A 17051-nucleotide genomic window follows, 5' to 3' on the forward strand; every position below is an offset into this window, starting at 1 on the left:
CCCCACCCTGAAAAAGACAATTGAGAGGCTTAATTAGTGCCTAAGAATGAATTAGGCTGCTTTAACTGGAGTAAAACCAATAAATTTGGAGCTTTTGATCAATTCTCTCGTGAACTATTGCAATTATTGAGAATTGAGATGGTAAAATGAATAATAGGAGACACAGAAAGAATTGAGCTAGCCCCAAAACGGGTGTTTTCTTTAATTTAAAATAATTAAGGAATTAATTAGAATTAAGAGAGGAAAAGATTTTGATTCCAAATTATTCTTATAAGTAAAGTCCTTACATTTCTTCAAATGTATCTTAGACGACAAAGGAAACAGGTATCAGTTTTGCCTCTAAAAGAACAGATTCGGACCAATCATGGCTGCTCTTCGAAGCTCTGGCCAATAAGAATCTTTCCCACCTTTTAATGACTCAGCCAATATCACATGGAGAAAAAAGTGAAGAGAAACTTTTCTTGCAGCTTGGAGACAGACGTTAATTGCCAAATTCCAACCAATCACATCTCGGAATTCTCTTTTCTGCCCTCTCTGTCCCCACCCCCGGACCCCCTCCGTCGCTGCTGCTCTATGGGGCAATTGAGTAGCCCCATGCTGATTGGATAGAGCCCAATGCCTGTCATCCCAGTTTCTTTGGGGGTGGGTGGACCAATAGTAAGGCTCTATGGAACGGTAGCCTAAAAAAAATACCATCTCTTCGGTTCTCTGATAGTATAAACGCCGTTGAGACTTTTTGGCTTATCCATCCAGCCCCTTGCTAAACTTGACCAATCAGATGAAAGGAGTTTTTTGGGAGGAAACCGATCCAATTACAGCGTGTAGTGATGTTGCCCCGCTTACTTTTTCTGGAGGGTGCACTTCACACCAAAGATTAATTAATGAATATCCTACCGTTATTTATTTATTTTTTAAATAAAAATAACATAGACTGTGTTTCCCTGACAATAAGCCCTAACCTAATGCAGCTTTTGGAGCGCCCCCACCTCCCCAAAAAAATAATAATATAAGACCTGGACTTATTTTCAAGGGAAAGGTGGTGTAGAAAGTTAGCATCCACCCCTCTCTTAGAAGAATGAAATATTCTAAGAAATATTAAAAAGGCAGAATATTATATTTCCCTGGGTGAAGAAAAGGAGAAACGTGTTTTAAAGACAAACAGCTTCCTGCAGCTCCCAGCCCCCCCCCACTTCAGCCCCAGGGTGATGGGATTAAGATATCGCCCTCTCAACACATGGCACCTGGGAAGATTGCATTAGCCAGCACTCAGGTGAAGCCAGGTGGTCCAGAGAAAGCCTACAAAGTTAGCTAAGACCCCCATCCCGGGAGTCTGACAGCCAATGGGATACATTTCTTGCACAGGAACAGGAAACACTAAGGTAAGGCCAAGAAGCTATGAAACCAAGGGAATCTCAGCATCCCATCTCTATTTTTGCCCAGGAGCTCCAAGCCATGTGGTCCTGTCCACCATTAAACCATCTTCCCCCAAAACCTCCATGTTTCCAGTGTCCTTTTCCCCACTTGGGAAACCAGAAGGGTACTGCCTCCAACAATGGTATAATATATAAATATGATATAAAAACCATTGAAGGGGGCCAACACGCCTAATATTCCTTCCTATTTTCCACACATCAACAACAACACCCCTGTGAGGTGGGCTGGGTAGAGAGAGGGAATTATTGGCCCAAAGTCACCCAGCCAATTTTCTGGGCTGAGACGGGTCTAGAACTCTCAGTATCCGGCTGATTGGCCCAAAGTCATCCAAGTGGCTTGGTCTATATTAACATTCTTGTAACCTCACATTCTGATTGGTCCACACGGATCGCGACGTGATTGCCTAACTGATCTCCTGTGATTGGTGCGCTAAGAACCTACCGCGATTGGCCAAGCCGATTGTGGGAGATTCGAAGCTCTGCCATTGGCCGCCGAGCCGCCGGCCGGCTGAATAAAGCCAAGTGGCTCGCAAGTCTTGAACTGTTCTATACATGCAATAAAGAGCTGAATGTACACTTTTGAGTCCTGCCTCTCAATGCGACCCGATCTACCCAGAACCGATCTACCAGATTTAACACTGGCGACGAGGGTGGGATCGTGAGGCGAGGAACCACCCAGCATGTGGCAAACGGCGCGAAACGACCAGCAAGATGGCCAGCAGCACCCCGCCACCCGCTCCATTCGACCCAGCCACCGAAGACTGGGAATCTTACACCGACCGCTTCCAGATGTTCCTGGAGTGCAGCAATCTCAAGGATGCCAACGGGCAGAGAAAACGGGCAGTATTCCTGACACACTGCGGGCCCGCGGTATTCAAGATGACCAAAGCGCTGGCCAAGCCTGCCGACGTGAAGGAGATGGACTGGGCTGACCTCGAGACCATCTTACGCCACCATTATGCCCCTGCCGTGCCCATACTCATCCGAAGGCACAATTTCTACCGGCGAGATCAGCGCGAGGGCGAAACCATTGGCAACTTTGTGGCCCAACTAAGGAACCTAGGGGGCCTGTGCGGGTTTGCCGAGCTGGACGAGGCTTTACGCGACCGAGTCGTCCTCGGGCTCAGAGACCCCGTGCTGCAGAGCCGGCTGATGGCCAAAGGCGACATCTCCCTCGCCGAGGCGACCGCAGCTGAGGCCACCCGCAAATCAGCGGCCCGGATGAGGCAGGCGAATGCAATGGAACGGCCATCGACCAACGAAGCAACCCCAGCACCGGCAAGACCTGCGGAGACCAGCCTCCGAGAAATGACCACCCATCACGGCTCCAGGCTGAACGTGATCGGTGGGACCGGAGGGGACGTAAGTCAGGGTTCCATTGTGCCGGCTGCGGCGGCGACCACCCCCGCTCCGAATGCCATTTTCTCGACGCCATCTGCCGGCATTGCGAGAAGCGGGGGCACATCGCCAAGGTGTGCCAGAACAAGAAAAACTACAGCCCCCAACGACGAGGCAGCAGCTCCCGACGACAAGACGGCAACCCCCCCCAGAAACCGAGACCGCCAAGCCGAGAGCCAATGGATCCGTGACGGCCGGAACAGACGACTCAGCAAAGCGCAGCGACGAGAAGAAACCCACCAGACGGTCGTCATCGGCCACTCATCGACCATTGGCGCCCGAAAGGTACATGTGGAGGTAGGCATCGAAGACCAGCCCTGCGAGATGGAAGTGGACTCCGGGCCCTACCTCTCCATGGTCTCTTGGCGCACAATCAAGCGCCTAGTTCCAACCATCCACCGCCGTGAACTGGACGACCAAAAACTAACTCTAAAGGACTACCAGGGAAACCGCATCCCCGTAGCCGGCATCGGACATTTTAAAATTACCTTCAAAGGCCACACCGAGGTTTTACCACTCACGATCGTAGACAAAGACCGCCCCAGCTTACTCGGGCTACAATGGTTCTCCCCGCTGGGAATAGAAGTGACGGGCATCCACCACACAGACGAGGCTGACTGGGAAGCGACGCTCGTGAGAGACTTCCAGGAGGTCTTCGACGACACCCTAGGCAAGTACTGAGGGGCCTCTATCTCCTTCAACCTTAACCCTAACGTCGCCCGATCCGCCTCAAACGCGGCGAGTGCCATTCGCGCTCAAACCCAAAATCGACGAGCAACTAGATAAGCTCATCGCGCAGGGGGTTTTAGAGCCAATTGGCCATGCCCGCTGGGAAACACTCATAGTCACCCCCATCAAACCGGATGGCTCCATAAGAATCTCGGTGACTATAAAGCCACCCTCAACCACGCGCTGCAGCAAAGCGCCTACCCGGTCCCAGTAGTACAGCACCTTCTTCACCACTGGGGGAGGCCGGGTTCGCAAAGCTCGACCTGGCACAAGCCTACCAGCAACTGCCAGTCGATGCCGAGACAGCCGAAGCACAAACGATTGTCACATTCCGATGCAACCAACTCCAGTTTGGAGTCAGCGTTGCCCCAGGAGTCTTCCAAAGCCTCATGGAAAGACTCCTCCAGGGAATAAAAGGAGTGGTCCCCTACTTTGATGACGTGCTGGTCGCAGCCGCCAACAAGAAACAATTGGAAACCCGTTTAAGGGCGGTGCTGCAAAAATTCAAAGACGCCGGCCTTAAAGTCAAAAATGGGAAATGCCAACTCTACACCAAAAGGGTCGAATTCCTGGGGTACCTCCTAGACCGACACGGAATCCACCCCACCGGAAAGAAACTCAGAGCAATTAAGGAAGCCCCCACACCAACGAACAAGGCGGAACTGCAGGCATTCTTGGGACTGCTTAACTTTTACAATGTTTTCCTACCCCAGAAGGTGACCGCGGCGGAGCCCCTGCACAGGCTACTGGATAAAGCAGCCACCTGGACTTGGGAGAAGCGGGAGGAGAATGCATTCCAACAGACAAAAAACCTGCTAACATCAGATGCAGTCCTGATCCAGTATAGCGAGACCCTGCTGCTGACGGTGACATGTGACGCGTCGCCCTTTGGCATCAGAGCAGTCCTCAGTCACACCCTACCAGACAGGAAGGAAGCACCCATCGCCTTCTTCTCAAGAACGCTGTCCAAACCGGAGAGGAATTACAGCCAGCTGGACAAAGAAGCCCTCGCCATCATTCTCCGGAGTGAAAAGGTTCCACGAATACCTTTACGGTAGGACCTTTTCAATCATCACAGACCACAAACCCCTGCTTGGGATACTGGCAGGGAACAAGGCCACCCCGAACATCCTGTCACCCCGGATGCCGAGGTGGTCCGAGTTCCTTGCCGCCTACTCCTACGAACTGACACACCGACCCGGCAAGAATATTCCGCACGTAGACGCGCTAAGCCGATCTCCCCTGCCAGACCTGGACGACGACCCAGCACCCACAACAACAACCCTACAAATAGAGACTTTATGCAACCCGCTCTTAACCACGCCAGACATTGCCCGAGAAAGACAAGCGGCTGGCGCGGGTATTGAGCTGGGTAGAGAGGGGGTGGCCGGAAAACGATGGCAGCGAACAGTTCAAAGCCTTCAGGAACCGGCAAACTGAACTGTTCACACAGAAAGGATGCATACTTTGGGGAGACCGGGTAGTCATACCAGAGACACTACAGAGAAGAGTACTGGCAATGCTACACGAAGGGCACCCAGGCATAGTCAAGATGAAAGCCCTGGCCAGAAGTTACGCTTGGTGGCCAGGGATGGACAAGCAAATCGAGACATGGGTCGCCGGATGCAACAGATGCCAAGAGACGAGGTCCACCACCCCCCGCCGCTCCAGTCCTGGAATGGGAGACCCCCAGGGGACCATGGTCGCGAATACATATAGACTTTGCCAGGCTGACCAAAGGGCATACAATCCTCATCACCGTGGACGCCTACTCCAATTGGCTAGAGGTAAGCACCATGAGGACAACAACAACAGAAGCCGTCATTGATAAACTTAACAGACTTTTCGCGACACATGGCTTGCCAGATGTCTTAGTGTCGGACAGCGGCCCGCAGTTCACGGCACTGGCATTTGAAAAATACCTGGCCGAATGGGGCATCAGGCACGTCTTAACCTCAACAGGTCACCCAGCGGCGAACGGACGGGCGGAACGGATGGTTCAATACACGAAGAAAACCATCCAGAAAATTGAAACCGGTGACACACAGGAAAAAATAAACAGAATGCTACTCATACAGCATATTACGCCCAACACGACCACAAATAAAAGTCCAGCAGAACTACTGATGGGCAGGAAATTGAGGTCCCCGCTGGACCGACTACACCCTACCTACAACCCGGAGAAACCCCCAGATTCCTCCAGCAGGCACCGGGCATTCAACATCGGGGACACGGTCTACACAAAGAACTTCATGGGAGACCCACTCTGGGTACCGGCGCAAATAACTCAAGTAACCGGTCCCCGGTCATACAGACTCCAAACCACTGATGGAAGAAGCTGGAAGCGGCACATTGACCAGCTACAGTCCAGGCTAGCCGCCAACAGCCCCAACACCCCGACAACAACAACCACAGAAAGCAGAGGGGGGGAAAACCACAACAACCAAGCAGGGGGACAACAAAAGGCCGGAAACGCTAGCAGAACACCCCCAAATGCAAGCTGAACACCCCCCACCTAGAGAAAGCAACCCCCAGATAAACCAGCCATACTTACCAGCAGACCTTGAGCTGTTGCAGATGGGAGCTTCACCTGGAAGAAACAGCCAAGCCAGTTCAACCAGCCCAGAAAGACCAGGCGGGAACAGCAGAGATTGCAGCTCGACCGACCCAGGTAGACCGGGCGGGAGCTGCAGCAACAGGCCCGGCCCACCCTTCCAGGTGGTTCCATCGAAGCGTTTGAGAGTGACGCAGAGCCCATCCGAACTGGCCGACGATCGCACACAGACTGAGCCACGCAAGTCAACTAGGCAGGTACGGAGCCCCGCCTACCTGCGCGACTATATCACCGCGCTGCGTCGGACGAAACCATGAGGGGAGGGGTATTCTATATTAACATTCTTGTAACCTCGCATTCTGATTGGTCCACACGGACTGCGATGTGATTGGCTAACTGAACTCCTGTGATTGGTGCGCTAAGAACCTACCGCGATTGGCCGAGCTGATCGCGGGAGATTCAAAGCGCTGCCATTGGCTGCCAAGCTGCTGGCCAGCTGAATAAAGCCAAGTGGCTCGCAAGTCTTGAACTGTTCTATACATGCAATAAAGAGCTGAATGTACACTTTTGAGTCCCGCGTCTCAATGCAACCCAATCTATCCAGAACTGATCTACCAGATCTAACATGGCTTTCATGGGCTAAGCCAGGTCTAGAACTCTCAGTCTCCTGGTAATTGGCCCAAAGTCACCCTGGTGGCTTTCATCGGCTAGGATGGAACTGGAAATCTCTGTCCGCCAGATGGCTTTCATTGGCTAAGATGGGACTAGAACTCTCAGTCTCCTTGTAATTGGCCCAAAGTCATCCAGGTGACTTTCTTGGGCTGAGATGTGACTAGAACTCTCAGTCGCCTGCTGATTTGCACAAAGTCATCCAGGTGGTTTTCATGGGCTAAAACGGGACTGGAAATCTCAGTTACCCAGGTGGCTTTCATCATCTAAGATGGGTCTAGCATTCTCAGTCTTCCGGTGATTGTCCCAAATCACCACCAAACAGACCACAACATGTCAAGCTGAATAACTCCACTTCGTCTACTATCACACTGAGTACTAACCTACCCCAAGGTGTGTGCTGAGCCCCTTCCTATTCTCTCTCTTCACCTATGGCTGCTGGCCTGTGTATGGCTCTAACACCATTATCATGTTCGCAGACGATACTACGGTGATCAGACTCATTAATGAGGACAACGATTCCGAATACAGGAAGGAGGTGTTGTGCCTAGCTACATGGTGCACTGACAATAACTTATTACTCAATAGTAACAAGACCAAAGAGCTCATTGGGGACGTCAAGAAAAATAATGGTCACTCTCCCATATACATCAACAGGAGAATGGTAGAACATGTCACCAGCTTCAAGTTCCTGGGGATCCGCCTCTTTGAGGACTTAACATCACTAGTCTGATTAAGAAAGCTCACCAGTGCCTCTTCTTCCTGAGATTACTGAGGAAGAATCACCTCCCCTCGGCTATTCTTACTAATTTCTACCACTGCACAGTCGAGAGCATCTTTACTAGCTGTATCTCAGTTTAGTATGGAAATTGCACTATAAAAGAAAAAAAGGCATTACAGAGGGTGCTGAAAACCGCCCAACGCATTATAGGGATTCCACTTCCTGCCATTATGGACATTCGGAGGAAACGATGTCTGCGTAAAGCCCCCAGCATCATTAAGGACCCCTTCCGTCCAGCCCACAAACTGTTTACTCTTCTTCGATCTGGGAGGAGGTTCAGGTGCCTGCAGTCTAAGACCAGCAGGCTCAGGAACAGCTTTTACCACACAGCGGTTTCCTTGCTGAACGCCTCAGTTCGTTTGTCCCCACACATATGTTGATGCTTCCTTGATAATATACAATGTATTTTGTATAATTCCCTGTGCATCTGTATTTATATTCAACTTGTCCATAAACATGTTGTACACTTGTATATGGTCATATATGAGCAGACACACTTATCCTTGTGTGCTTGTATACATACATTTTGTTGTGCTTTCCACTGACATATTCATAGATACCTTGCATATTTGCATACATATATTTATATTTTACTGTTGCCTTGCACTCTGGTTGGATGCTAACTGCATTTTGTTGCCTGTATCCATGGCAATGACAATAAAGTTGAATCTAATCTAATCAAAGTCACTCAGGTGGCTTTCATGGGCTAAGATGGGTCTAGAACTCTCAGTCTCCTGGTAATTGGCCCAAAGTCACCCAGGTGGCTTTCATGGGCTAAGATGGGACTAGAACTCCTGGTCTCCTGGTAATTGGCCCAAAATGACCCAGTGGCTTTTATGGGCTAAGACGGGTCTAGAACTCCCAGTCTCCTGGTAATTGGCCCAAAATGACCCAGTGGCTTTCATGGGCGAAGACGGGACTAGAACTCTCAGTCTCCTGGTAATTGGCTTAGTATGTTATAAACAACTATTGATTGATATGGGCATTAATATAAATGAATCTATTGTTGTTTATTAAGACAACCAATCAGCAGTTCAGATGGCTTCCAATCTTGCTGTAAAGACAAAAGATGAAAACATACCGATCTAAGATATCTAAATGTGGGACAATGTGTTCAAAGTAAAATGATTACACTGGAGTACTGCATGTCAGAGAATAACATTGCAGATCATTTTACGAAAGCCCAAGGCACTTTAAAACATAAGGGTTGCTGTGAGGAATATGAACTTAAACTGTAAGGTTTTATATGTTGTCCTATCCAAAGGGGAGAATCTTAGGAATGATTGGAACCTAAGAGTTGGGTTGGCAATATATAAACCAGGACAGAAATTTAAGACTATTGTATCTTTAAGAGAATGCTGTAATTGTGATTGGCTGAGGTTCCTCCAACAGCCATAAGATGGAGCTAGAAACCTGGTTTCTTTCTTCTTGCATTTTCCTTTTGCCATGTTGCCTGATCGTCCTTCTGCTTGGATTGCTGTGAGTCTTGCAACTGTTAGCAAATTCTGTTTACTGAACTCTGTTTATGATACTTGACTTCATTTTTGCATTATCCCTGGACTGATACCAACTGATTTAACTGTGTATGATTTGGACTGTTTGTTGGACTTTGTTTATTCGTTTACTGGAAGTAAAACCTACATTATACTATTCAGTGTATCTGTGTGCTGGTTGTGTGTTATTCAACACCACTCTCACTACATTTCCCTGAGTGCACTCATTTTCCTAAGGGGGAATACCTCAACAAAAGTCACCCAGGTGGATTTCATGGACTAAGATGGGACTAGAACTCTCAGTCTCCTGGTAATTGGCCCAAAGTCACCAAGGTGGCTTTTGTACCTAAGAAAGGACTAGAACTCACCATCACCTGGTTTCTATCCGGGTTAATGTGGCTGTTCATGTCACAGATTTATTGTTATTACTATTGTTAGGAATGTAAGTTACCTAACAGTTATTTGGATTGGAAATATCTAAACCAGGATAGACCTTTTAATACTGTATGTTTAAGAAAATGCAAAAATTATAATTGGGTGCGGTTTCTCAAATGGTCATAAGATGGAGCCAGAAACCTGGGTTGTCTTAGTCTCAGAAGAGAGTCTCAGTGAGTATCTGTTCCTTCTGTTGGAGAGTTTTGCCGTTCCTCCTAAACGACTGTTACTGATCGTTGATGTAAGTCTGTTACTGAACTGTTTTTTGATACTGGATTTTGATATTTGGATTGTCCCTGAACTGAAAACTGACTGTTTACCTGTGAATGACTTGGACTGCTTATCTTGGACTGTGCTTAAACGTTTATTGGAAGTAAAAGCCTACATTTACCGTACAGTGTATCTGTGTGCTGTTTGTGTGTTATTCTTCACCACTCTCACTACGTCTCCCTGTGTGCGCTCATTCTCCTAACGGGGAATTACCTCAACAACTATTACTTAAATAAAATTGCTGTCAGGATACCGGCAGTTGCCCTAATTAAATCATGAGCCTCGAGCAAAACTTCAAAACTGTCGTATCTCTCATACGAACAAAGGACGCGAGGCAGTGACTTTGGTTCAGCTCTTTATTCGGGTAAAACACAAGTGAGTGGAGTGGGGAAGAAGCGCGGCTTGTAAAGCATTTTCTGCTGAGTGCTGCGGCCAATCGGGTCGCTTTGAATCACCCGCGATCAGCTCAGCCAATCGCGGCCGGGATTCAACGACCAATCAGTGCCGCGCACTCAGCCAATCCGGTGGCCGCGCTTTTAGCTAATCCGGGCTGCCGGATTTTGAGTATGCAAATGTTCTGTACAGAACACCCCTCCCCTCTTGGTTTGGTCCTCACGTGACGTAGTCCCGTAAGTAGGCGGGCTCCGTGTTTTCCGACTGGACTTGCGCTGGTCAGTAGTCTCCTGGCTGTCGGCCGGTTCGGGTGGGACTCCTGTCGCTCTCCGCCTCGTTGATGGAACCGCCTGGAAGGGTGAGTCAGGCCTCTCGCCGCTCCCTCCTGGTCTCTCCGGGTTGGTCGAGCTGCTGGCTTGCTGCTCCCGCTCGGCTTTTCCGGGCTGGTTGAGCTGGCTTGGCTGCTCCCGCTCGGGCTTCCGGGGCCGGTTGAGCTGGCTCGGCTGCTCCTTCCAGGTGAGGCTTGGTGGGTCGCTCTCCGGTTCTTCAGGTGGTGAGTACTGCTGGTTTCTTTTTGGGTGGGTTTGTCCTTCTTGTTCTTTGGGGCCTTCCCCTCCCCTCTTGGTTGGTGTCTTGCGGTTCCTTTCAGTGTCTGGTGTTTGCGTGTCGGTTGTATTTCCCGCGGTGGTTCTTGATCTCAGTTGGTCGATGTGGCGTTTCCACGCTCGTCCGTTGGTAGTTTGAAGGCGGTGCAGTGTGGGCCTGTTGCTGGGTGATCGTTGCCGGTATCCAGAGGGGGTCCCGGTAAGGTTTTTTACGTGAGACCCTGTCTCCTGGTGCGAATGTTCTGCGTTTGCTGGTGGAGTCAGGGGTTTCTCTGGGTTGTATGTGGGGTGCAGGCAGTCGGCGGTGATCGCAGTTTCCTCCCCATTAGTAGCTCCGCTGGGCTCTTGTTCGTTGTAGTGCTCAAGGGTTATGTGTTTGTATTAGCAGCATCCGGTTTATTTTGTCTTGTATGTCCCGGTTTCGATCTTTTGAATGGTCTTCTTCGTGAATTGGACCATTTTCTCCGCCTCTTCCGTTCGCCGGTGCGCCGGTGCCGTTAATGCGTGGCGGATCCTCGTTCTGCCAGGAATTTCTCTAAGGGCAGCGCGGTGAACTGGGGCCCGTTGCCTGACACGATGACATCGGGAAGGCCGTGGGTTGTGAAAAGCTTACTGAGTTCTCTGATGGCGGCGTCTGTGGTTGTTGTCTTCATGTTGCTTACCTCCAGCCAATTGGAGTAAGCGTCTCACGGTTACCAGGAAGGTGTGTCCTCTGGTTGGTCCCACGAAATCTCGTGGATCCGGGACCATGGCCCCCTGGGGGTTTCCCATTCTAGGATCGGGCGGCGGGGGTTTGGTCTTGATTCCTGGCACTGCTTGCAGGAGGCCACCCAGGCTTCGATCTCCTTGTCCATCCCTGGCCACCAGGCGTGACTTCTGGCCAGGGCTTTTGTCCTAACGATGCCAGGGTGCCCTTCGTGCAGCATGCTCAGGACTTTTTTGCAGTTTTTCTGGAATTATGACTCTGTCCCCCACAGTAGACAGCCTTTTTGCGTTGATAGCTCTGTTTGTCGGCTCCGGTAAGCTTTGAACTCGTTGTCCACGTCCTTTTCCGGCCACCCTTTTTCCACCCATCTTAGGACCTGTGCCAGGACGTTTGTCTTTATTGGTTGCTAGGGCAATGTCTGACGCGGTCAGGGTAGGTTGGGTAAAGTCTCGATGCTCAGGGTAGATGTTGTGGGTGCCGGGTCAGCGTCCAGGGTTGGCAATGGTGTGCGGCTGAGGGCATCCGCATGCAGGATTGACTTACCGGGCGTGTGGATTAGCCGGTAATTGTGGCGGCGAGAAAGTCGGACCACCTTGTCATCCTTGGGGAGAGGATGATTGGGGTGGCCTGAGTCTCCTGCCAATATTCCTTCAGCAGCGGCTTGTGGTCCGTGATTATGGAGAAAGTCCTGCCGTAAAGGTATTCGTGGAATTTCTTTACGGCTGCGACAATGCTAGAGCCTCTTTGTCCAATTGGCTGTAGTTTCTTCCGGGTTTTGAAAGGGTCCTCGAGAAAAGGCGATGGGGGCTTCTTTTCCGTCGGCGAGGTGTGGCTGATGACGGCTCGCCGAAGGGTGATGCGCCGCATGTTACCGTGATGGGAAGTGTCTGCGCTGTACTGGATGAGGACAGCGTCCGATGTGAGAAGGTCCTTGGTTTTGTTGAAGGCGTCCTCTTCTTGTCTTCCCCACGTCCAGGTGGCTGCCTTGTCGAGCAGCCTATGCAGTAGTTCTGCCACGGTTGCCTTTTGGGGCAGGAAAACATTGTAGAAATTAATCAACCCCAGGAACGCTTGTAACTCAGTTTTGTTACTGGGTCTTGGGGGCTTCCTTGGCGGCTTTGATTTTGCCCTCAGTGGGGTGGATTCCGTGCTGATCTAGGAGATATCCCAGGAATTCAACCCGTGCCGATCTTGCATGATTGGCATTTCTCCTCTTAACTTTTAGCCCTGCACTTTGGAATCTTTGCAGTACTTCCCTTAGGCGGCCTTCCAATTGTTTCTGGTCGCCGCGGCTGACTGGAGCACGTCGTCAAAATGAGGGTACTACCCCTCTTATGCCCGGAGGAGCCTCTCCATTAGGCTTTGAAACACCCCCGGGCTACGCTGACTCCGAACTGGAGTCTCTTGCAGCGGAATGCCCCTCGGTGTGTGACTATGGTCTGTGCTTCTGCAGTTGCCTCGTCGACGGCAGTTGCTGATAGGCTTGGGCCAGGTCGAGTTTGGCGAAAACCCTGCCCCCCAGTGAGTGTAGGAGGTGCTGCACTACTGGGGCGGGGTGGCGCTTTGTTGGACGCGTGGTTCAGGAGTGGCCTTATAGTCCTCGCAGATTCTCACTGACCCATCTGGTTTTATCGGGTGACTATAGGGGTCTCCCACCGGGCATGGTCCGTTGGCTCGAGAACTCCCTGCTCGATGAGCTTATTTAATTGCTCATCGATTTTGGGGCGGAGGGCAAAAGGCACTCGCCGGGTTTGAGGCGGATGGGGGCAATGGTGGGGTCCAGGCTGAACGATATTAGGGGCCCCGGTGCTTGCCTAGGTTTCCGTCGAAGACCTCTTGGAAGTCACGCCACGAGCTGCTCCTCCCAGTCTGCCTCGGCGGCGTGGTTAGTGCCGGTCACTTCTATTCCCAGCGGCGCGAACCATTGGAGTCCCAGGAGGCTGGGCGGTCTCGTTCGACGATGGTCAGGGAGTATTTCGGTGCGCCCTTTAAATGTGACCTTGAAGTGCCGGTCCCTACCACGGGGATGCGATTCCCCTGGTAGTCCTTGAGGATGAGCTTCTGGCTCTCCAGCTCGATGCCGCTTCATGGAGGGAACTAGCAGCTTAATTTCCCGCCACGCGACCATGGATAGAGGACCGGAGTCCACTTCCATCTTGCATGGGCGGTCTTGATGGCGACCTCCACGTGGACCTTCGGCCATCCCAGTTGGAGGAATGGCCGGCGATGATCGTCTGGTGCGTTTCCTCGCGCTGGCGGTTTCGCTGAAACGGCAGCTCCTTGCTTCCCGGCTCCAACGGCTCTCGCTGTCCCGGTCTCGGTTCCTCGGGGGTGTTGTCGCGCCTGGCGTTATCGCATCTCCGTGGGCTGCCGTCTCGGTGGCGGGGCTGTGGTTTCGTTTGAAACGGCAGACCTTGGCGATGTGGCCCTGCTTGTCGCAATGCCGGCATATTGCATCGAAGAACCGGCATTCCGACCGCTGGTGCTCGCCGCCGCAGCCAGCGCACTGGAACTTTGATTTTCGGTTCCGTGGTTCGCGCCGGTCGCGCCCGTCTGCAGCGGTGGATGTCTTCCTCGTCGTCTTCCGAGTCGGAGGGGATTCGAGGTCGCCATGGTGCGTGGATGCGGCCGCTCGGTGGTTGATTCGGCCCGATTCTCGGGGTCGCAGTCGTCTCGGCCATGGCGGGCCACTCCGCGGTGCTGGCCTGCCGCAATTGGGCCGCTGATTTCCGGTCGCCTCTGCTGCGGTGGCTTCGGCAAGGGCGTCGGCAAGGAGATGTCGCCCTTTGCCATGATCCGACTCTGTAGGGCGGGGTCCCTGAGGCCGAGGGCGACAGCGGTCCTGCAAGGCTTCATCGAGATCGGTGAACCCGCACAGTCCCCGAGGTCCCTGAGGTCAGCCACAAAGTTGCTGACACTCTCGCCCGCTTCTGGTCACGGCGGTAGAACTCGTGCCGGCGGATGAGGGTGGGCACGGCGGGCGCGTAGTGGCTTCTCAGCAGCGGTTCGAGATCGGCCCAGTCCATGGCTTTCACGTCGAGAGGTTTGGCGAGGCTTTTTGCCATTTTAAACACTGCGGGCCGCTTGAGTGCGTGAGAAAGACGGCTCGTTTTTCTCTGCCCGTTCGCGTCCTTGAGGTTGCTACTCTCCAAGAACATGAGGAATCTGTCTATATGTACGATTCCCAGTCCTCCGTGGCTTGGTTGAAGGGAGCGGGTGGCACGTTGCCGCTGGCCATGTTGCCGATTGCGGTTCCGTGATCCACGTGCGGTGTGGGACTTGTTTTAAAATCCCATCCTCGTCGCCAGTGTCGTATCTCTCATACGAACAAAGGACGCGAGGCAGCGACTTGGTTCAGCTCTTTATTCGGGTAAAACACAAGTGAGTGGAGTGGGGAAGAAGCGCGGCTTAAAAGCATTTTCTGCCGAGTGCTGCGGCCAATCGGGTCGTTTTGAATCGCCAGCGATCGGCTCAGCCAATCGCGGCCGATTCGAACGACCAATCAGTGCCGCGCACTCAGCCAATCCGGTGGCCGTGCGCTTTAGCCAATCCGGGCTGCCGGATTTCGGTATGCAAATGTCTGTACAGAACAAAAACTTATAAAGAATTTATTAGGAGTGAACACGTTGGCAGGACCTGTTTGAAGCAGATTTTGAGACATGTAATTCACTGTCACCCTTGACCTGGTCTCCCCGCACCCCTTTGGGTGCATCATAATTCATATTCTCCAAGATACACATCCATAGCCAAGTCATCAATTACGTTCTCCACTTAGAGATTTGTGCCCCGACACCTTTCTGTTGGCAGCTGTAAAATGGGCATAGGAATGTTTTATGAGTTGACACTTGCCATCAAATTCTCAATGACTCTGGGCAGCTCACAACAAAGAAAAATTACAATAAAAGGAATAAAAAAATAAAGATACAACAATACTCCCATCTGTTTACACACTGACAAGTATCGTGAGAATAGAATAATTCACACTAGATACCCAGGACTGTCATTCTTGGCCAGCCTAGCCTACCTTACAAGGCCGTCGTAAGGTTAAAAAACCCTTGCTCTGTACGTGACCTTGGCAGTGTCTAAATTCGATACATAAATTAAGAAAATAAATAACAAAACCAAATGGATTAAAAGCCCATTTCCGCCCACTTTTGGCCCCCGTCAGAGCAAAAGATTACAGAAAAAATCCCAACTCTGCTATTTAGATTCGTGGCCCTTCTAAACAGATTCTACTACATGTCCCATTGTCCTGTATCAGGAAGATTGGGCTTGATGGGAGTTATAGTCCAAACCAACTGGAAAGACCCTGATTTGGGAAAATAGAAAGAAACAGCCTTTCTGTTTCCCTTTGCAATGTCATTTCATTAATTTAGCAGAGATGGAAGCATCAATGGCGGCAGTGAAATCACTAAATATTTTATTTGTGGCCAGTTTTTTTTTTTTTAGTTTACTCCTACAATGAATTTGCTTTATTTTGAAGGTTGATATGGCCTCATTGGCTCTTTCCCAGGTCTTTCACCGAGCAATACCTCAGAAAAGCTTCGGCCAAGGCCATCTTTAAATAAGTTTTATCTTCCAGTGATTGGCAGGGATCAAAGGGAATATAATTAGGCAGTATAGGTTGCCTAGCAACCCTGGGAGTATAATCTGACCTCTCATCGTAACAATCCCACATACCATCACCTGCTGAACTATATTTGAACTAAGAATAGCAGGCTGATATCATCTCACTAACCAGTAATATTCCAGTAACGGGGCACACTTTTTTTTTGGAGTTTTTAGCCATTTTATTTTCAGTGTTTGATCTCAAAGGGCCCTTTGCCTGGCCAATTAATCACACACCAAGAGTGAGATAAAATCAATTTAATTATGCAGAATGTGTCTCTTGGGTTTATTCCTATAGCAAGGAACAAGCAAAACTTGCTACCATGTTTCTCATATAATAAGACCGGGTCTTTTTTTTTTTTTTTTTGAGCCCCGAAAAAATGGCTAGGCCGTCTTTTTGGGTGACCTAATCCCCTTGCACCTTTGGGTGGGCAGGTGGCGACAGCCTGGATGTTGACCTCGGCATTGGGGGCACTTTGTATCGGGGTCAACGCAGGCAGCACCATATCCACTCTTATCTCTTATCTATCATTATTTGTCATTTTATCACATCTTTATCTTATCTATCATCTTTATATATCCACCCATCCATCCATCTTCTATCTCGGAATTCTGGTGGACAATCACTTAAATAGATCTGTTTTAACAGATTAACAGAGTTGGAAGGGATCTTGTAGGTCATCTAGTCCAACCCCCCCAAGCAGGAGACCCTACACCATTTCTGACAGATGGGCAGTCCAGTCTCTTCTTGAAAGCCTCCAGTGGCAAAGCTCCCACAACATCCAAAGGCAACTTCTTTTCCATGGGTTGATTGTTCTCCCTGTCAGAAAATGTCTCCTTATTTCCAGGTTGAATCTCTCCTTGTTCAGTTTCCATCCATTGTTCCTTGTCTGGCCTTCAGGTGCCTTGGAAAATAGCTTGACCCCCCTCCCTCCTCTCTGTGGCAGCCCCTCAAATATGGGAAGACTGCTATCCTG

The sequence above is a fragment of the Pseudonaja textilis genome, chromosome Z (genome assembly GCF_049901715.1).
Source record: "Pseudonaja textilis isolate UNSWEBS1 chromosome Z, rPseTex1.2, whole genome shotgun sequence".
Classification (NCBI taxonomy): Eukaryota; Metazoa; Chordata; class Lepidosauria; order Squamata; family Elapidae; genus Pseudonaja; species Pseudonaja textilis.